Consider the following 23,626-nt stretch of genomic DNA (forward strand, 5'->3'; position numbering starts at 1 on the left):
GACTTCAGAACTGCTATCTCAACAGATGTCTAAATTGAATGCATAAAAGCAATGGGAAAAGCTTAAACAATTTGACGATGTTATCTTCCTAGGCTAGACTTTCAATTTGTAAATGTGTTCTACCATCTTATCCATTTCATGAACTTTTAAATCATCTGAAGATTTTTTCCACATTTACAATGTTGATCTTTCTTGACAGCTTGATAGTTGGCAGATATAACAACCTGGCAAGCACATTATTTAATCTTCAGCACATTCATGACTCGCCTTAATGGGCACAGACATAACTCATGTTACAGCATTTCATGATGCATTGTAAAGGAGGCAAAAGTTAGTTGAGTAATGGCTGCTTACAGTTAGTCTGCATGCAGTACACCATTTTTAGTTACCTTTTAAACTCTTCCCGTCTCCAATCCATGGCATGTTTCCATGCTGCTAGTATGAAACCTGACAACTGCTAAAATCTGGCTATCTCCATGAAAATTAAAAAACTTACCAGAGACAGCTAATTGCCTCCTTAAAAGGACCGGGTGGATTCCAGGGCCAGGCCCATCCATGTCCTTTGAAAGTGGCCGAGGGCAGAAACAGAGGTGGGACTTGTGGGCTGTGCCACTCAGCGGCTAATATTTGTCTGGTTCCACTTCTATTTTGTCCCGATTGAGACCATGAGAATCCAGCCCCTGGACTCCAAGGATTAAGTTACAAGGAGAAATTACACAAACTGGAGTTGCATTTCCCGTAATTCAGAGGGTCAAGGTGTGATTTGATTGAAGTTTTCAAGATATTAAGGGGGACAGACAATGAGAAAAAAAATCTATCAACCCTAATTGGGAAGTTTAGGATTGGAGACATGGCCAGAAAAGTTAGAGGCAGATCTTTTGGAAGTGAAGTTAGGAAATACTTCTACATGAAAAGGGTGGAAGAAGTTTGGAATTATCTTCTACAAATAGCAGTTACTGTTAAGTCAAATGTCAATTTTAAATTCAGAATGATAGATTCTTCACAACCAAAGGTATTAAAGGATATGTGACAAAGACTGGTACTTGGAGTTGGGTCACAGTCCAGCCATGATCTCAATGAATTGCAGAACAGGCTTGGGCCTATAAATGGCCTATTCCTGTTCATACGTTCCTAGGCCATCAACTTTCTTCAGAACTGGCAAAGGGTAGAGATGTAACAGGTGTTAAACAATTCCAGAGCGTGGAAGGCAAGAGTGATTAAATGACAAAAGGGATGAAGGTACAAGGCAAAATTTGGTGGCAATGTAACAAATGAAGAAACAAAACATGTGTCTAGAGGAATAAAAACAAAATGCTCTGGAAAAACTTGGCAGGTCCGGCAGCATCTGTGGATAGAGAAATGAGGCCTGAAGAAGAGTCGTACAAACTTGAAACGTTAACTCTGTTTCTCTCTTCACAGATGCTTCCAGACCTGCTGAGTTTTTGCCAACATTTTCTATTTTTATTTCAGATTTCCAGCATTCACAGTATTTTGTTTTTACTTATGACTCTAGATGAGTTGTAAATAGCAACAATAAAATCTTTACCAGCAGCTGTCATCCAAAAACTAAAAATAGAAGCAGTAATTAAAATCTGAAATTGTTGAACTTATTGTTGAGTCCAGAGAGACGTACAGTTCCTAATCAGAAGATGAGGTGCATTTCCTCAAACTTCATTAGTGCTGTGTTGATGGCTGAGGCTACCCTTTCAGTAACATGGAGAGCAGAACTGACACAGTACGGCAAGTAGGTCAAACTAAGATTCTTTACAAGTTTAACATAGTTCCTTGCTTTTGGATTCTAAATTGTTTTTCAGATTTATGTCACCTTGCTGGTGGAGTTGAGGACTAATAATGTGTTAGAAATGTATTACTTAATTTGTTTAAACACGTACACAGAATATGGACGTTCCAAAAGGCTTATTTTAACTGCAATTTAATTTTGATTGTGGGACGGGAATTTTCCTGTTGAAGGCAGGAATCAGGAGTTGGGATCAATCCCCATGTCACCATCCCACCTTGAGAGAGGTCTGTCAATGCCAGAGATGGAGACGGAAATGGAGGTGGACTCATGCCCAAGTGGCCAGGTTAAAAGGCCTGCCTCCACACTCAGAAACATCGATCCAGTTTTTCATCGGTATCAGTGGCTCTTCACGTAAAGTAACACCTAGAGACCAGTGTAAAGCCCCTCAGCCCTCTTCACCCTCCCCTGCCCCTCTTATCCCAACCCACTCACTTCTCTCACCACCCTCACTACCCTAAACCTGCATTACTCCCTTAACCCACATGACCCTACCCCCCTTTACTCCCCAGTCACATTCCTCATCCCCTTCTCCCCTCACTCACAAACCCCCACCACCCTTAGTGCCTCACACACCTACCCAGTATCAACTTTATAAAGAGAACTCACAAGCACTATAATAACATTTGGAAGCCACTTCAAAGCTCAGAAATCTGTCAAAATATACAAACATCACATGAAGAAGATCTTTAAAAAATCATAAGCCCCTTCAGAAGTTCACAGATCTTTCAAAACAATCAAATTCACATTCCTCAGGACAGCTGAATAAACATATTCAGCACTTCAGAACCCAATAGTTCTTTTGAAGACAGCCAATAGCTCATACACCTGTCAAAGTTGACAAAAAGGCAACAGATGGTTGAACTAAACTGCAAAAAGCAAATGAAAGCAATTGGGAGAGTTTAAACAATTAACTCTGAATCTCACACTGGGCCAGTTTTTTAATATGGTGCAATGCAGAATGGCACTTTATCCAGTTCTTACTCCATTCCAATTCACCTGAAGACTTTTCCACTTGTACAATGCAGTTCTTTCACTTTAAAGCTAGCCAGCTGTTAGAAACAACAAAATGACAACACTTTATTTAATTGCCACTTACTTTTTTCCAATCACAGCACTGTCAGCACTCACTTTTGTAAACACAGATATAACTCAGGCTACAGCATTTCATGATGAACTGCAAAGAAGGAAAGAACATTTTTACTCACCTTTTACAACCTTTCCACTCTTCCAATCGATGGTTCATGCATCCACTTTATCGGTGTGATTTAGGAGAGCTTCCAAATCATGGCTGTCTCCATGAAAATTTTGGAGGTTCTGAAATGCCCGCTTCTAGAATGATGCTGTCAGCTTCTAAATAGGATGGTGTCGAGTCCATAACCTGCTTCCTTTCGCGCAGCGCTGAAAGGGGCTGGAGACGAAAACAGAAGCAGGAATTCTGCTTTTGTGCCTTGGCGGACCTTTCTTTTCTGATTCTGCCTCTGTTGTGGAATTGCAAAATCCCAGCCCAGGTTTTTTTCAACAGAGACCAAGAAGAGTGCATAGGCATAGCAAATAGGAACCCAAAGCTGATATTTGTGTCACTGATGGGGCTGTATCAATAACTGTATCAATATAGTGTTGTTCAACAGTCAGAAAGAAAGAAAATCATTGCTCCTGACATAATTATAGGGAAACATTTTCTCCTGTCGGGAGGGATGTGCAGGAGCAGGCACGGATGGGCGGGTTCCTGATTGGTGCCCCCGGTCGGGGGTGCGCTGCCATTTTACGAGGATGGGCCAATTAAGGCCTGCCCAGTGTGACGTCTGCCAGGAAGCGTTATGTGCTCCCTGTGCGGGCGGGGGATGGGGTGGATTCCCTGAGCTGGGGGTGTGTTCTTTTGGCACATGTGCGCGATAAAGCACACAGATCTCCCTGAGGCTAAGTGCTGCCTCAGGGAGATTGGCTCAGGTTTGAAACATTAAATAAAGATGAGAAAAAATTTTGCTGCCTTGTCCCCTCATGTGACACTGTCACATGATTTGGGACATGTCTATAACTTTTATTTTAAAATATTCTGAAATTTTAAAACCCCTCAAGAAATCTCATCCCACCCGTGGATGAGGCTTCATGTTTTTTCAGAAGCCCGCCAGGGCTCCCGGCCTGTCCACCAACCTTAAGATTGGACGGGTAGGTCCATTAATGATTTCAATCAGTTTTTTAATGGCCTCAATAGGTCATTGACAGGTCAGCGAGTGCGCAGCCAACTTGGCTGCACGCCCGCTGACCTAAGAATGTAAATGACGCAGGGTGAAGTCGGGACGCCTGCCTGACGTCACCTTGCATCATTTTACCCGTTGGCGAGTGGGCCCAAAGAGAAAGGGAAATTGCAGGTAATGTCAGCAGAGCCCCAGGTCAAAGTGCACCTATATTTGGATTTGTGCTAAAATACAATCATCAGTTTGGCTCAAGAACATAATACAAATATCATAGTGCTGATTCTCCATATTCTCAGAAAAAAATGTCTTTCCTGATTATCACTAGCTATTGTTAGTATTAAGCTTTCCCCAAAGGAGTTGGTCATTGGATGCATTGCTTCTCACCACTCACTGGTTACAGCTTAGGTAAATTAATTTTGTAAAAAATGTTGGAGTATGTTCACGATGGTGCAAAACAGCAAGAATGATGGTATATGTCGCTGATCTGTCCATTGCAGGAAATTCTAGGTAAATTGTACACATGGCCCGTTAAAATACACACGTTAAAAGACTTATTTTAAACATTTCAGTGTGAAAAAGAACTATATGAATTCAGATATTAAACTTTACCCTTCTTCTCCACACCAAGTGTGGAATCGTCCCAGATTTGCACTAAGTGCGGTAGCGAGCAGGTAAAACGACGCTTTACCCGCCAGCCGTATTGGTGGCTTTTCTTGCCATGTCATCCCAAACGCGCCGCATTAATTATGCATTTCCGGCAAACACGCCATTCCCATGCGTACAGGCTCTCACTCGCCTGCCACATCATCACCTCACCACTTCAGCATGCTGGGTGCCATAGTTAAAGCCCAGCCGTGTGCACACCACTCACTGCTTCCATCCCATGACTGCTGAAAAGAAGAAAAGGCCCTGAAAGGCAAAAAGACTGCAGCCCCCAGGTTCAATGACGCGTCATCTCAAGCGTCTTTTGGACGCAGCGGAGGCTTGCCGTGATGTCCTCCACTGCCACTCTGGCCCCAGGATGGGCAGCAACCTCACTAATCCAGCTTGGCGGCAGCAGTGGTCAGCGCCAACGCCCTTCAAAAGCAGGTAGTCACCCAGTGCCGCAAGAGGATGAATGATCTCTTCCATTCCACCAGGGTGAGTCACTCTTCTCATCCGTCTCAACTCAAACACTCAAACCCATCACACATTCACAGGGCCCTCACTCACTGCAAGATCAAGGGACATCACCATTCACTCTCCCACACACAGCTTCACTGTCCTCATCCTGCCCATGGGAATACTCAGCACCCACACATGCCAGGTACATATCATCTGGCCTGGCAGGTGCCCTGCTTACACTCTCTCCAGCTCTATTCATGCAGGACAAGCTGGCACACAACAAGACGGAGATCGGTGGAAGAATGCCTGAAATCAAGGTCCTCGCGGACTTTGAAAACAGAGCCATCCAGCTGGCCGGTGTGGATCTGGACCATTCCTGTTCTGACGGTGAGGTCGGCGATGCTCTACAAAGTGATGATCCAGCAGTGCAACATCCATCAGACAACCATGCTGTGAGTGATGTGTCCTGTTTCACAGGCCACTGCCATGCATTAATTATCTCCCCTTCCTTTTGCAGGCACATCTGGGAAACAACCGATGGAGTCCACAACCCAGGGCCTCCAATCAAGCCTAGAAGAAACCTCTGAAGAATCTGGAGGAAGCTGCTTGAAGTCCCATCACAGTGTTCACCCACACCCTCCACCAGCGCAGAGACACACACCTCAGTGGGACCTAGCTTTACAGTAACACTCGGGATCACAATCTGGTGAGCATATTGCACTGGCTGATCCACAACAGGCTGCGGGCAGCAGGGACTTCCCAGGGGTCTAACACTCGGAGAATTGCTGGAGGCCAGAACGTCACTGATTCTGAGTCAGATGATGAGCCTCTGGGATCAATCAAGTCCTAGTTTATGGAGCTGCAAAGGCAAGCTCAGGAACATCAGGGAGGGATATCCACTGCACTCCTCAGATCGCAAGACACGATGGAGGAGTCCGCCCACCTTGAGTCTGAGGTGATAGTGCCAGCATGCCAAATCACCAAGGTCAACGCTGTTAGTAAGGCAGCTCAATTTCATTGCTGACGCCATAGTTGGCCTCCAACAGTGTGTACGCAAGAGGCATGTTGGGCATCTCGATCTCACTCCAGCTACCCCTTCTCCTCAAGGAATCAGCCAGGGGTACTTGGGCACACATTGGGAGGAGGATCAGGAGGTGTACCCCCCAGGGTCATCCATCCAGGTGACTCCGGGAGTGTCCAGCCCATCTGAATTCCTTCTTCCTTTGACTCAGCAACTCCAGCTGTACTGGCCGGGAAGGGTGCCACTGCCATGCAACAGGATCCCGAAGCCAGCGCGCAATTAAGCTGGCCTCAGACAGACAGCAGTCAGACATTCTCAGAGATATGTGAAGATCTATGGAGTGTCCTCACTGCATGTTGTCATCATCCTCCTGCAATTGAGTGACTATTAGGGCCTCCAATGTGTCTCAATGACAAGAGCATTATCACAGAGGGTATGTACGCTGCCATAAGCCAGACTGGAGTCAAATGTTCATAGAAGCAACATGAGTATCTATGGTGTCTCCTCACCGCTCATCATCGTCATCCTCCACAAATCTAGCAGCTATGAGGACCTCCCGAGCACGCCTGACTTGTCTGACCAGTGTGGGGGCTTCATCCCCGTCGTCATCTTCCTCATTGGAGGAGACCTGCAGCTCCTCCAACTCATCCTCAGTCAGCTCCACTCCCCGTTGCAGCACCAGGTTGTAAAGGGCACAGCAAATGACGATGATGATGCGTGACACCCCCTGTGGACTATATTGCAGGGCTCCACCAGACTGGAACCTCATTTTTAGCACCCTTGTGGTCTGCTCCACCAAGCTGTGGGTTGCTTCATGAGCCTTGTTATACCTTTGCTCTGCTGCAGTCTGATGCCACCACACGGGTGTCATCAGCCACGTTCTCTGCGGGTAGCCCTTGTCCCCGAGGAGCCAACCCTGCAGCCTCTGTGGACCCTGGAAGATTTCAGGGATCTGTGACCAACTGAGAATGTAGGAGTCATGGACACTCTTTGGAAACCTTGTGCAGACCTGCAGGATGCGTTTGTGGTGGTCGCACACCAGCTGATCATTCAGCAAATGGAATCCCTTGAGATTGACACAGTTGACCATGTGTTGTAACGGTGATCTGAGCGCCAAGTGAGTGCAGTTGATCGCGCCCTGCACACCCAGGATCTGAGCAAATCCAATCACTCTTGCATCCTGGATGTCCTGGCCCTGGATGAAATGCACGAAGTTGTGTGCCCTCACGAAGGTGGCATCCGTGTCCTCATGGATACATTTGTGGGTGGAGGCTTGTGAGATCCCACAGAGGTCACCTGTGGAGCCCCGAAAGGGCCACTGGTGTTTAAATTGAGCGCCACATTCATGACCATTGGCAGTGGATGCCCTCTATGCCCGAGTGGCACCAAGTCCTGCAGTAAGTGGCAGATGTGACCAACCAGCTCCCTAGACTTGCGCAGTCTTCAACAACACAAGTTCACCTGCAGGAATGAAAGGCGGTGTCTATAGACCCTGAGTCTAGCTAGGCACTGACCAGCGACGGCTCCCTGTGGCTCTTCAGTAGTGTTTGCAGGAGCCCCAGCTTCCCCTTCTTCCTGAGGTTGCTGCTCCTGCCTCTGCACACCCAGGAGCCTCAGTCACTCTTTTCTCAGTTGTTTTCACTCTCTGCATACAGCTAGTTCACCAGGGTCCATGATCCTGATGTATTTCTCCTGCAGGATGAAAGAGAGTGACACGTGGGTTAACATGGCCATCCTAAGAACCTGTTTGGTTAAGTCTGAAGACCCCTTAATGCATCCTGGAAAGTGCTGGCCACCGCTGTGCCCCACTCCACCCGACTGATTGGCAGCAGCTTTGCCCATTGGACTGCATGCTGTGCTCTCAGCTCAGGCGCCGGCATTCTCCTAACCCACACTGCAAGGCGGCACTGTTAGCTTGAACCATGGGGGAGACTGGTCCAATACGGGATGTTGGCATTGCAAGGGTTGTGATTTCCTCCACCAGTAACTGCTCCACGGCCAGCTTTATTATGGAGATTATACTAATTGACCAGTCGTTCAACTGTTCTGCAGTTCACTAAAACGCTCATAACTTTGCAGTCTATGCCCAAGAGGTGAAAAGCTCTGGAGCACTTGGTGGTACTTTGATGCCTCTGCATTGCTTGAGTGGGCAGAGAAGCCAGAGGCCCGACTCCAATCATATCAATGTGGCTGCACCTGAACTGTCTCACCTGCAGAGGAATGGTCACGTTATATAAGGTTTCCTTAATGCATGGCTGCTTCCCTCGCCCGCCCTGGCCCCCCACCCTGCACATGCTTGTGCAATACCTTCAAACGCAGGGTAGCCCTTGCCCCCCAACCCCCAATGCACCTCAACTTTTAAGTCCAACAAGTGACCCAGGTGAGAGTGCTCACAATGTTACCGTGCGCTCACCTCCGAGTTCCCTCAAAGTGCAGCCCGCCAAGTGCACGCCTTTTACATGCTGTTGTGCAGCATGTGTGGACGATCCAGCGAGGGGGGATGATTCTGGCGGGCTGGGTTTATAATGATATGCAGATGTATTACAATGAGGTTCCTGACGTCCAATGGCGGGAAACGTGGCCCGCCATTGGCAGGCGGAGCGGACTATCACAAACTGGCTTCACAACATTGTGAAACCAATTTTTGGCCTTCTCGCCATATTGTACACTCACGACACCGAACACGCCCGGGCCAGCGGGCACGGATGATTCTGCCTCAAATTTATCAGAATTGGAAGCATAACCTTCTTTCTCTCCTGCCTTGAAGGTAAGAAATGAGACATCTACATCAATTTCTCACTTTGTGAGGGGTATAGACAGAATAAATGCGAGTAGGCTCTTTCCACTTAGATTAGGAGAAATAAACACGAGAGGATATGGCTTTAGGGTGAAAGGGGAAAGGTTTAGGGGGAACATTAGGGGGAACTTCTTCACTCAGAGAGTGGTGAGAGTGTGGAACGAGCTACCATCTGATGTGGTAAATGCGGGCTCACTCTTAAGTTTTAAGAATAAATTAGATAGATACATGGATGGGAGAGGTCTGGAGGGTTATGGACTAGGTGCAGGTCAATGGGACTAGCGGAATAATATTTCGGCACAGGCTAGAAGGGCCAAATGGCCTGTTTTCTGTGCTGTAGTGTTCTATGGTTCTTCCATGGTTCTAAAATCCAAATATACAGAACATACCAGCACACCCATACCCTATTAGAATTTTAGAGCTGAAATTATTTTCATCTCTCCGCTCGAAGGCAGGGTACTGAGGGAATTATTTTGCTTATTTTCCAATAATGCAATAGAATCTTTTATATCCACCTGAGATGGCAGAGAGAGCTTCAGTTTAATGTCTCATCTGAAAAGATTGCTCCTTTCCCCTCAGTGTTGCACTAAAATGCCAACCTATAGGCTCAAGTCTCTGCAGTGAAGCTGGAGCCTACAGCCTTTTGATGTGGAAGGTGAGTGTGCTATCACTGAGTCAAGGTTAGCACATTTAAAGTTAACACACCAGACAGTTGAGCACAAAAAACCATGGGTGCTTATTCAAATATGACCCAAAAGTTGACTTTGTATAATGCATGCTGTAACATTGGGCACTCGTCAAAATGACTTCATCTAGATTTTAGCATTATGATGAAGCTCCCATTCAGAAGGAAACTTCCTGTTCTTTATTTATTTTAAGATGAAAATACACATGGAGTGCAAATGTGGCAGTGATCCAATGGAATGTATCTCTGCCAAGTGTCAGCCTCCATTCCAGCCAGTAAGTGTCGTACCTGGAGATTAGAACCAAGAAATGATCTGGAGATTTACACTGTATTAAAGTAAATTTATCATATATATCACCTCTGAAGCATCATTTGCCTGGTTTCTTTCTGACTCATTTGGGCCCTGAGTTCAAACTGCCTAGTAATAAATGTTTCTGTAACTGACTGATATGTCATTGTGTCTCATACTCCTCTTGCATGGAGAGAATAATTCACATATCCTCTATACTTCATAAAATACCCTCATTTGTAATTGTATATCTATGTCAGTACAATCAGTTTGACAACTGTTATTTTAATCTGCTTGCTAATTAGATCACAAATCTGTCTAATGACCAGAATAATCAGTTTAGTGCATTGTGATTTTTCAGTTAAAATCAACACAATTTACATGAGCATGCTGTCAATTGTTCTTCATTACGGGATTCCATTTCATTCATGTATAATGCCATGATGGGTTGAGCTAGCTGAAGTGTTGGCTTGTTCATTTTCTGACAGTTGTATAGGGATATGTCAGCCAGTCACCGAGAGTTGTAGGGAGGCTGGTTATTTCAAGAAGAGTTTTCCCTTTTCTATTTCAGGATGCTGATGGAGTTCATTTCAAAGGAGCAGTGCTCACAAACTTATGTAACTGCAACATTAAAGTCTCTAGCCATCTCACCAGTGTGAACAATGTTATTTGAAAGCACGAAATAGAATTCACAAGCACAGCCCAGCGACAATGCAAAAAACTGCTTGCTGCTTATGTAGATATTTTTTTTTTAAATTTGGAAGTAATGCCAAGAGACTACTTTTTAATTATGATGTGACAATGAAATAAGCAGAGTAGGTTTAATTCACAAATAAATCATTCACTGGCAGTTTTATGCATTGTGTGCTTTTGTGTGTTAGTATGTCTACTGATAGATGTTCTCTCAAAAATGATTCTTTCTTGGCTACTGCTCTAAATTTTCAGCTTTCACACAGTAATTGTAGACATTTACAAGTTGGTAGGAAATCAGAATTTCTCCAAGGCAAAGCAGACCATCGCAACAAAAGCAAACACCATTGAGGTTATAATATAATGGGGCCTGCCATTCTATTTTAAACTTAGCCAGGTATACTAATAAATCTCCATATTATAAGTAATGTCACATGAGTTAGTGAAATAAAATAATTAACGACATCCATTTATTTTAATTGTTAAACTTAAAAGTTATTTGGTCATGTAATAATTGGAATATCTGATAATATTCAATCCTCGTGATAAAGTTCAATACCAATTCCAAGAACCAAGGGTCTAAAGTGCATTTACTTTATTTGCACCAGTGCTCCTACATGAGGTAGTAAGGCAAAAAAAAATCAACTATGGGATGTGGAATATCGCATCAGAAAATATTTATATCCTTTTTGATATTAATTTTCCTTGTATGTCTCTACAATTTAGTTTTTTTTAAAAATGGTGGCACTTGTATTCTCACACAGGTGTGTCAAAGTGATGTTAATGGTAGCATCATACTGAGCTCTATGCAGTACCATAAAGAATATTAAAATCTCATTGATAGGCTGTCAACAATTAATTAATAGAGATGGCTTATCACTGGTTACTTCATGGGGGAACTTTGAAATATTGAATTGATATCAACAGGTGGTACGAAATTACAGCACAATTTTAGCACGCTATCCAGATAGTGATAATGCAAAAAGTAATGCGTTGCTAGTGGTAATAAAATTTAGTTGAAGAAATATTATAGGAAGTAATAAGGTACCATTGTCCAATTAAGCGGAAATTGAACAACTCTTAGAGGAATTAAAATTTACAATTATTATTGTTAACATGGAAGGGGAGGGAAAATATAGTCTAGCTATAGAAAATAAACAAATTAATCCCAGGCTAAAACAGTTGGAGGAGGAATCATGCAAGTATATCTTTTGAGTTGCACTGCCAATAGATATATAATGATTTAATACTATCCATAATTCTCAAGTTGTATTAAAATTCATTGAATTTCATAATGAACAGCATCAATGTTACTACAGCAGAATATGCTCACTAACATTAATTTTCATTGGACATTTGAAATCACAGGACTATCATTCTGTTATGGAGGACTATAGCATATCATTAGTGCAGTATTCATTTTCTCAACTTGGATCATGAAAACCTGACAGTTTGAAAAGTTGAAGATATATGGAATGTGAAATTTGGCTCGGTAGCACCCATTGTTCAAATGCTATAGGTGCTGTTTGGGAACCAAAATGGTATTTGTTCCGCACATGCACCCCTGTTAGACACCATGTTGGTTAGGGGGTTAGCATGCACGTAGTGAACAGCCTCTAGAAGTGTGGCAAGTTGAGGTACCCTGTCCCTTTAAGAGAATGTAAGTGTACTGATCACGTGACAGCACTGATGAATCACTGCACAGCGTGGGGAGCTGGGAACTGCAAGTCTAGTTCTGGAGGTTTTTGAGTGAGCACCTATGATCTGATGCTCTGCCCTATGTCTCATTAAATCATCATTGTTTATTCTTACATCAGACTCTCCCCATTATTGATTGCAAGCAGCAAGTGAGGAGAACATAGGAAGGTGTGCAGTTAAAGTTTGGTTGGCCAACGAACTCATTTACCCAAGGCATAAAAGTGGCGACGAGGATAAAGAACAAAAGAAAATAATTTTCAAGGCAGGTAAGCAAAGCACTTATCTTGTAAAATGGGTGACAGCCGACAATCGGAGCAGAAAGGAGTGCTGCAGTTTAAAATTTTTTTACAAACCTTGTACAATTGCGATCATGGGGATCCCATCAAAACTTGAAAAGAGTGCGAAACCCAGCAGAGAAAAGCTGATATAGGCAGAGTTAAAAAAAACAGTGACTGCTCTTAAAGCGGCAATACATTTAAACTGGTAAATACATGAAAAATGGCTATGGGCAGAAAATTATAAGAGACTCCAGAGAGAGGGCAGCTCTGTGGTAAGCCAGCACCTAAATTTGTCATTACCTGGAAAACCTGTGAGAAGTGCAGTCCCCTTGCAATTGTTCATGATGCCATAGTTCGAGCGTGTCGATCCATTTGCCCCCCATTTGTCACTATGTCGAACGTCTAGCATTCTTTTTTATCACTAACGACATCATGAGGGAGGAGAAGAAGAGGACAATTATTTTGCCCTCATGCAGTAGCAAAATGAAAGGACTGATTCGCATCCTTACGCCACCTAGTGCCTCAGACTCAAACGGCAGAATTTTGCCGTCAGTGAGCAGGGGGTGGGGCCCGCTTGCCGATGTGTAAAATGACGCGGAATGACGTCGGGCAGAGCCCCCGATGTCATCCCGCCCCATTTAAATTTTCAGGAAGGCGGGGGCACAGCAAAATCAGCTGTGTGCCCGCCGACCTGTCAATGGCCAATAGAGAAAACATGAAACCTCATCCACCAGCGGGATGAGGTTTCATGCAGGGTTCTAAAAAGTTTAATAAAGTTATACTGTAATTTATGAACATGTCCCATTGCATGTGACATGAGGGGGACATGTTCGGGATTTTTTTTTTTCTATTTTTAACCTTTTTAAAAGTGGAAGCGATCTTCCTGAGGTAGCACTTTGCCTCAGGGAGATGCGTGCTCTTTCGTCCACATGCGCGAAAGAGCGCACTCTCGCTTTCGGGGAATTCCCCCCCCACCACACAGGGAGCGCATAGCACTTCCCGCTGGACATCACACTGGGTGGGCCTTAATTGGCGGCAGGGCCCGCTTCTCTGGCAGGGATCGTCTCCCCGCCCGCTGGAGATTGGGTTGGGCCCGCTCGCCCGGCAAGCAGGAAATTTGGCTCAAAGACTTTCGACGAGTTAATAAAAATTGCACAGAGCCACCTGAGACCAAAGCCCTCAGTCACTAAGCAGCGTTTCAAGTTAAATTCAAGGAACAGGCTTCCATATGAGACAATAGAAAACTATGTGGCCATTTTAAAGGCATTAACTAAGCGTTGTAAGCTCAGGATGTCCATTACTGATGTGTTGAGGGACTGGCTGATATGCGGGATTGTTGATGATATTATCCAAAGGTGTTTGCTAGCTGAATCTAGTATAGGCTTCAGTAAGACATTAGAATTAGCTAGTGTGATGGAGAGTGCCGTTAGAAATTCCGAAGTTATAAAAGAGACACAAAATGGCGCCATCCATCTGGTCGAGCAGGACAATCCGGCAACAAAAGCCGCGAAAACTTCAGACTCCGCAGAAAGGCGGAAAATGCTCTCTAGCTCCAGACCATTGGAAAACAACTGTACTACAGTGAAAACCCACAAGATAAATGAGAGGAATACATCCAAGCCTCCAATGAGCGAACAACAACTCAGGCAAGTCAAGTGCTTTTTCTGCCACTGCTATGGTCACATAAGGCGACACTGCAGAGAAAGGCTAAAACAACACTATAAAGGAGAAGGAAAAATCCTGAAATATGCCTCATGGAAAAGCCAGATGAAATAGAATCAGACATCCATTCGTTATATAACCTCAAAGTGGGTAGAACTGAGCTAATCCAAGTAATCAGTACAGTTAACGGACAACCCATTAAGATGGGTTAAGAAGTTGATACAGAAAAGCCGATTTCCGTGAAGCTGAAGTCAGCATCCTTCGAAAGAAAATAGAAAATATATTAAAGGGCTTTCGTGCACTACAAAATTCAATCAGCTCCCAATTTGTGCCACAAAAAAGATATGGGGCAGGATATTGAGGTTGGTGAGCAGGGGGCGGGGCTCACTCGCCGACGTGTAAAATGATGCGGGATGAATTTGGGCGGAACTCCTGACCTCGCCGCTGTCACCCTGCCTCATTTCAATTTTCAGGTCAGCGGGGGTGCAGCTGAATCAGCTGTGCACCCGCTGATCTGTCACCGGCCAATTGAGGCCATATAAAAAGTAATTGAGCAAGTTAATGGACCTGCCCGTCCAACCTTAAGGTTAGCGGGTAGGCCAGGAGCCCTGGCGGGCTTCTGAAAAAGCATGAAACCTCATCCACGGGCAGGATGAGGCTTCATGTAGGTTTTTAAAATTTTAATAAAAGTTTACTTAAAAGTAATGGACATGTCCCAACTCATGTGACCATGTCACATGAGTTGGGACATGTCAGGGAAATTTCATTTATCTACATGTACTATTTTTAAATTTGGCACAGATCTCCCCGAGGCAGCACTTAGCTCTCAGGGAGATGAGTGTGCTCTTTCGCTGTATTACTTTATGCTTGTTGCCCTTTATCTGTTTCAGCTTGGAGGGGAGGGGCAGCAGGTCTCGAATTGTGTCTGCACCCGGAAGATGGTGAAATCACCCATTGAGGGACATGGTGGGCAACTGCCCCGAAAAGGAGGTCTCAGAAACACTAGCCAAGGTTGTTGGGCTACTACACTCAACCTGTCAAAGAAGGCCTCCAGAGAGACTTGACCTGTAAATAGTTATTGTGTAAATAGTTAATGCGTTTTAAGCTTGTTAGCTGTACTTTTAAGTAAAGGGGGAGGGATGTGGTAAAGTGAGGTACCCTGTCCCTTTAAGAGAATTCAAGCATACTGATCATGTGGCAGCATTGACAAATCACTGTACAGCGTGGGCAGCTGGGAACTGTAAGTCTAGTTCTGGAGCTTTCTGAGTGAGCATGTATGATCTGCTCTGCCCTATGTCTCAATAAACTATCACTGTTTATTCTTACATCAGTCTCTCCCCATTATTGATTGCAAGCAGCAATTGAGGAGAACATAGGAAGGCATGCAGTTAGAGTTCGGTTGGCCAACAACCTCATTTACCCAAGACATAAAAAGGTGTATGCAGGGCAGGAAGATCATAGCATTAAACAGCTTGCAGATTGGTTTGGAGCCAGCACTGCCATTTTGAAACTCCAGCCAGTGCCATTTCTTAACCTCCACAAATGCACATAGATTAAGCAGCATGAAGCAGCCTACCACTCTCACTATTTAGAGATCATCAACTACTTGCAGATTAGTTAATGGTTGAATTATTTTTCTACGAGTGCTTGATATTTTCTGTAGCTGTGTCAAGTTACAAAGGTGTAGATTGAGTGATGGGGCAGGTGCTAAAGGAATTCTTTCTGACTTCAAGCCTTCTGCATAAATCAATTCTTCCAAGGCATTCCCCTTGGAATACTGCATGACTTACAAAATAAACAGGGACCATGCAAAACAGGAAAAGCTGCTATAAGAGGGAGGAGGAGGAGGAAAAAAGCTCTCAGGAAAAGGGCATATATTGCAGTTCAGGGAGCAATCCTTCTACCTGACCCTCATCAATGAACAATGGGCTTTAAATTCATTTGCTCCGATTTTTGTGCATGCCCTCGCCCACCCAGATTGCGGTGTGTAATGCACAAAATTCATCTATCCATCTAAATAATTCTTGCGTCTCCAGCGCCGCTATCTGCTTCTCACTGCTGTTGATAAGTTTTACATAAAACAGGAAGACCAGGTAGCCTTGCTGCTCACCACAGGGTAGAGGGAGACTGCTTTTCCTTAAAGGCAGGCTGCCTCAAGAGAAGCTGCACAAAAAGACTGCTACAATGGAAAATCTTTCAAATGATCACCAGGGCGCACAGAGAAATCAGGCTGATGGTTGCGGTGCTGAAGGCATTAATGTTTCAGTTTAACATGAGGAGGATGGGTACCACCCAGAGAAATATGGTGCATAAAAGAATGAGAGTGTTGGATAGTATAAGAGAAGGAAGTAGTATAATTTCAGATAAGAACAGATTGAGAAGGACTTTAAGAAATACAAAGACAGGCTTAGAATACATGTATGTAAACATACAAAGTGTGGTGATTAAGTTGGTGAGCTACAAGCACAAAGAGCAGTGTGGGAATATGGTGGTTTTGGAAATAAATGAAATGTGCCTTAAAAATGATGAGGACCGGTCACTTAATATTCAAAGATACAAGGGGCAGAATTTTGCCATCGGGAACCCCGAACCTCACTCCGCCCCATTTAAATTTTCAGGAAGGCGGGGGCGCAGCAAAATCAGCTGCCGGCCCACCGACTTGTCATTGGCCATTTGAGGCCATTGACAGGATCATTTAACCAATTAAAGGACCTGCCCGTCCAGCCTTAAAATTAACGGGTCGGCCAGGAGCCCTGGCGGCAAATAGAAAAAACATGAAACCTCATCCACCGGCGGGATGATGTTTCATGTAGGGTTTTAAAAATTGTAATAACGTTGTTCTGTAAATTATGCACATGTCCCAACTCATGTGACATTGTCACATGAGGGGACATGTAAGGGATTTTTCTTTTCTCTACTTTTAATAGTTTTAAAAGTCAAAGCGATCTCCCTGAGGCTACACTTAGCCTCAGGGAGATGTGCGCTCTTTCGTGCGCATGCGCGAAAAAGCGCGCTCTCGATTTTAGGGATTTTCCCCCCCCGCCTGCACAGGGAGCGCATAGCGCTTCCCGACAGACGTCATGCTGGGCGGGCCTTAATTGGCCGGCCCACGTAAAATGGCGGTGCGGCCTGCTTCTCTGGCGGCGATCGGCTCCGCGCCCGCCGGCGATTGGGTCGGGCCCGCCTGCCTGACAGGCAGAAAATTCTGCCCAAGGTACTCAGAAAATATGGAGGATAAAAGTGAGGTGAGGTAACAGTTCTGAATAGGGAAAATGGCGTTCTGTTTGCAGTTCAAACAACAGATGTGAGTTAATCATGCATTACGATCCCCCCGCCCATTTATGGGGGCTATCTGGTTTAGCTCTGAATCAGTACAGCATGAAGAAAAAAGATTATCAGTCCATCAATGCTCAACACAAGCACAGTTTTCTGATTATTGGCAACACTAACTCCTGGGGAAATATATAGTTCATGTCAATTTGGATACCTTGCTTGTGAAAAGTGTACATGGAGGTAAACAAATTTCTAAATAATCTTGCTAAGGCACTACATGACCAACACCAACAACAATACAATACATTTCTATCAAAATAACCATTCCAATGGAAGTGCAGAATAAATTGCAACTATTCCTGAAGACATGCTCATTTAAAAGTTAATGATTGGTTTCTATTTTATTAGTCTGATGATCAGATCCATTTACACTAAATGATTCTTCAGATACCTATAGCTTCACTATATTTGTTCTATTTGGCTTCCTTCCATTATGGTCAAAAAACATCAAAAATCGTGGATCTCAAGTTTTTTCTTTAATTCGTTCCCTTGGACTTGCACACAACACCCGGTTATTAAATGCCAGGATAGCTGACTGATGGATTTTCTAGTTACAATTACAACTGGCTTCCCACTTGTGACTTCTGTCATTTTACTACTATGCTAATACGATACTAATAAAAAGATAATGACAGCAGAGACTGAAATTTGATATAAGCCAACTATGTACCAAATCCATTTTAATTTAGTATTTTGAATAATAGAGTGGATATGAAGCTATTACCTGAATATGCTGACCTGCGTTTTCTGATCCTGCACTCTTCAGGTCCCCATTGTCCCCCAATCACTTTAATGGATGGAAAATTATGGTTTTGGGAGTACAAAAGTGGTAAATCCCGGCCACCAAAACCTAAAGGCACTTGCTCTCCCCATATATTACTTCATTGCAAAAACCTATTACGCTTACAAGTTTGTCTCCTAAGGTTGTTCCTGAGCCTCATTTCCCTCTCCCAGAAAGATAAAAATAGTTAATAATTTGTACCAAAAATAAGGTAACATGCTTTTTTAATGCAGCTTATTTTTAAATCTGTATATTTCAATCCTCTTTGGGAGTTAACAGTTATTCTAAATATTTATTACAGCGGAGCATCGATTATTTGATTATGTAATAGATGGTTTTGGATAGTGGAATTACTGGGTGATTGAGTTCCATACAGCATTTCCCCAAATTGCTTCAATCCAGTCAACACTGGTACTGAATGTATCAACTACATGCCAGTTCAAAGCTTCCCTATCTGTCCACACTCTAGCCGCTGACTCAGGAGAGGCAATCAAAAATGCTCTACCCATTGCATAGGTGGTTCACAAGACATAGAGGTAGAAGCTAAATGAAGCTCAGTGATCAGTATCTCAGAGAAAATGCTCATTTTATAATCAATAGACAGACAATTTGATTATATATACGGTTGTTCTGAATGCAACATCAATTGAGAATGTGAACAGTGGGAGTACATATAATTTAAGCTGTACTGGGTGTACTATTAAATAGGTACTTTTGCGCTTACATATATGTGTATATACATATATATATATATATATCATTCATGCAGTGCTTTGAATAGTATAATACACGTGTGCCATCCGCCTCACCAGATTTTGCATAACATGCTCTACGCAAGTGATTTTTTTATGTCTGTTACATGAGAAGAATCCGCTCCAACAGTTCTCCTCCTAAGTTTTTAACATGTCATAACTAATAATGGCTACAAGGGTAATTTTACAACTCAGATCTAAATCTGGATTTCAGATGATTGATGCTCAAGCGATTTAGAAACGATTAAGGTGTATGGACATGAATTAGATTTCTGCCTTGTAATCACTCCCGGTATCCTTTATTCCAGGCATACCTTGCATATAGAATATTTTAAAATAGAATATATTCACCAATCTAAAGAATAGAAAGAGTTGCTTAACATACAGTGCTATGAAAGCTGATCATCTCGTAAACAAGGTAGGGCAGTGATAGAGATTATATTTCAATAATTAGTGAATTAAATTGTTTCCTTATTTGAGATTCTTTTTTCCCAGTTTGCTGTTAAGTTTAAGTGATATTAAGGGTAGAACACGTGCTTCCTAAGCAGACGGTCATGGGTTCCAGTAGTTAGACAATTTGTCACCCACTGGGACAAACTTGGATAATTCGTATCGAAGAGTGAGTGTCGTAGAAGCAGACACCTACTCCAAGGAAACAAAAGCTGAAAGCATTCTCCTCACTGAAACCTATTGGTCAGTTAAGGAGTAAGATTAGTGGCAGTCACAGAAAGATTGATTGCTTGCATTGCCTCTGCTTTCTGAGCAATTTATAGCCAGTCCCAAGAGTGAAGAATAGAGACAAAATGGTCTTTGTGATTCTGTGTCTTTTAAAATTCAGTGACAATGTTAAAACCTGTACTAAATTGGTTAGTGATTAAAGTTTCTATTCTTATTGCAAGGTATTGACATGCAAATCGCAATATAAGCTCCTGTTATTCAAGATATACTTTGCTCAACTTTATGATATTTCCATGCAATTATTAATAAATCATTGTCTCACCTGCCACTTTTTACTGCTCAATGATTTTAAACAATAGTTTCTAATGCATTGCACAATTCATTCTCACACTGTTCGATCAGTTCCATCTGAAATATTACATGGATCTCCAACAGGATACTATTGATGTCAACACACAATTGCAAAATGCTTGTAAAGGTAAATGAAATACCTGACTATTGTAACAATCTGGTAATCACAACAGCAAAATGAGAACAACAGCAATAGTGGAGTGAGAGAGTCCTTCAACCTTGAATCAGAAACAATAATTATCAGGAATGCATAAAATATGCTGGGTGTCCCTTCAGCAATCAAGCTTGCAATCACAAAAGATAAATGCAGAAAAGAAATCCATCATGCTACACTTCCAAATGCACGCAACATCTAATTCAACAACTTCAAATTCAAAAATTAGGATAGATGGATTTTTTTCAGTAAATTGTGCTTTCAAATATTAGGTATTATTTGTTTATAACAGTGACAAGCCAAGCTGATTTTGGATTTATCTTCTTCAATATCTGTTGCAGCTCTTGGTTGTGCTTGATTAGGCTTCCATTTGGGGTATGTGAGTGATTCTGGTTACCGAACATTGACAAGAAACACAGGTTGTTTCAGGCTCTGATATCAAACGGTTGGCTAACATTTGCCTAACTCAGGGCATTAAAGAATATCCTCATGCTTTTGTAAAATCATTGGTCACATGCCAGCTTGTTGTCATCCTAAGCTCTATCTTTCATACAATCGATTTTAGTTAATCATAGATCTGAAAAAAATGGCACTCTATTTTCCAATTATTTTGGATGGGCAATATTATTTTCCGATGCAGTGTGCTTCTATATTAAAAGGCACTGGGATAAACTGGCTCAATTTTCAGGCACTCTTTGGCCTCTCAAAATGACAGACAGGATTCATGTATTCACTTTCTGACCAATAATGCCCCATGGCTATATTGGAAAAGGCACATAAGAGGGACTAGATTTTCCCATTGGAGGCGGGACCAGTCCCACATCGTGTTCCCGCCTCCATCTCTAGCCTGACATGAAGCTTGATTTTGTGATCCTCAGGGCATCAACTGGCCTGGAGATGGATCTGCTGCCCACTTTGACAGACCCAACCTAGAAATGGAAGTGGCTGATCCCAGAGCAGGACCAATGAAAAGTCCACCTCGACTGCTATATTTTCAGAAAACCACAAATACGGTTGCAGTTAGTGGTGAAGATACTACATTTGTGGAGGAATGTTGGCTGCAGCTTGGAGTGTGAGTACTGACCTTCATGTTTTCTCTCTCCTTGCTCTCCGATATGTGAATTCCCCAATGAAAGATGGTCCGGAACCCAAATGAAATAGTCAAACCATTGCAGGCTGCTTGGGCCCTTTACTCTGTTGCCTCAGAGAAACCTCACAAGAAGTCTGAACCCTGCTCTTCCCCATGCATGTATCTGCAGTCTGTCATGTGCAGCTGCAGCAGGTCCCAGCAGAGTGCTGGAATTGAGCACAGCAACCCATTTCAAGGGTTGCTTTCCACAGACATCCCTGAAGTGATCCAATAGCCCTATCTGACCTCCCTCCCCCCCCACCAACCCCCTTCAGATAAGAGGGCACGGACTGTGCAATGCCCTAGGCTCTCGTAACTTCACACCATCCCAATGAAGTGAACACCTCAAGGAAGTGTCTCTCTCAAGAACTTTGCCACGAAGCAGGATCCAATACCATGATGGCTGACATACATGAACAGTGAGGCAATAAAGCCTTCACACAAGCCACATGTAAGGAGCTCAGAATTCACTAGCCCCTCAGATTTATGTAAGCTTGCCTAGCTGATGCTATACTCACCATGAAGCAAAAAACACATACTGACTTCTGTACTTCCTGCACTCCAATACCAGAATGTCACAGTCAGGCAGCAGCCAGGTGAGCCAGTGTACACCAACCCCAAGGTTCACGGATGTCGATCTCTTTGTTCTTGCTGATGAGGTCAGGAACAGGAGGAACATCATCATCCCAGAGGGTCAAAAACTGTCACCAATCAGGAAGAGGGTGGATCGACATTGCTGACAGTGTCAATGCCAGAGGAGAGCAGCACCGAACATGGTTCCAGTGCCTCAAGTGGTTCAATTACATTTTTCAGTGAGGAAAGGTGAGCCCATCCTCCAAAAAGTCACCTCGGCCCTTTGGCCTCACAGTCTGAAACACACCCAGCAGCTGGGGGGGACACAGGACATTGTGCTCCCTCGCCTTTGGAGGAGTCTGTGCCCAGGACACTCACTCAGCCTGGGGTTACTCTGAGGCATAGTGCTTATGGAGACAGGTGATGAGGCCAACATGTTACCTCAATCCATCTGGAGGAACTGTCCTTCTCCATGCTGGGCTGCAGTGCTTTTTGCCTATTCGAGCAGGCTCACAGGGCCAAATGGCCTGCTCCTGCTCCTATGCTCGTATGTTCCTCTCCTTCTTGTCCTTACAGGTGCACAACCCCTGGGAGATGGCTCGGACTGGGGGTGAGACCCCAATGATGAAAACCATCAGGGCAATTGTGGAGGTGGCTATGGAACATAGAAGCTGGAGTAGGCTATTCAGCCCATCAAGCCTGCTCCGCCATTCAATATGATCATGGCTGAACATCCACTTCAATGCCTTTCACCCACACTATCCCCACATCCCTTTATGTCACTGGCATTTAGAAATCTGTCAATCTCTAACTGAGCTTCCACAGCCCTCTAAGGTAGACAATCCCAGAGATTCACAACCCTCTGAGTGAAAAAAAATTTCCTCATCTCGGTCCTAAGTGGTTCCCTATTATTTTGAAATTGTGTTCCCTGGTTCTAGGTTTCCCAACCAGGAGAAACATCTTACCTGCACCTACCCTGTCTATCCCTTTAAGTATTTTGTAAGTTTCAATGCTATCACCTCTCATTCTTTAAAACTCTAGAGAATACAGACCCAGTCATCCCAATATCTCTTCATAGGACAGTCTTGCCATCCTGGGAATAAGTCTGGTGAACCTTCATGGCACTCCCTCTATGACAATAATATCCTTCCTAAGGTAAGGGGACCAAAACTGCACACACTATTCCTGGATTGGTCTAACCAAGGTTCTACACAATTGAAGAAAGGCTTCACTACTCCTGTACTCAAGTCCTCTTGCGATAAAGGCCAACATACCATTAGCCTTCCTAATTGCCTGCTGTACCAACATATTAGCCTTTAGTGACTTATTGACGAGGACACTGAGGTCTTTTTGTGCATCTTCACTTTCTAATCTCTTACCATTTAAGAAATATTCTGCGCATCTGTTCCTCCTACCAAAGTGGATAAACTCACATTTTTCTACATTATATTCCACCTTCCATGTTCTTGCCCACCCATTAAGTCTGTCGAAATCCTTTTAAAGCCGTGTTGCATCTTCCTCACAGCGTTCCCATCTAGCTTTGTGTCATCTGCGAACTTGGAAATATTACATTTGGTCCCCATGCCCCAATCATTGATATATATTGTGAACAGCGGGAGGTAGCCAGGGTCCTGTATCAGGAACAAATTGGTGAT

The sequence above is a fragment of the Cetorhinus maximus genome, chromosome 18 (assembly GCF_964194155.1).
Source record: "Cetorhinus maximus chromosome 18, sCetMax3.hap1.1, whole genome shotgun sequence".
Classification (NCBI taxonomy): domain Eukaryota; kingdom Metazoa; phylum Chordata; class Chondrichthyes; order Lamniformes; family Cetorhinidae; genus Cetorhinus; species Cetorhinus maximus.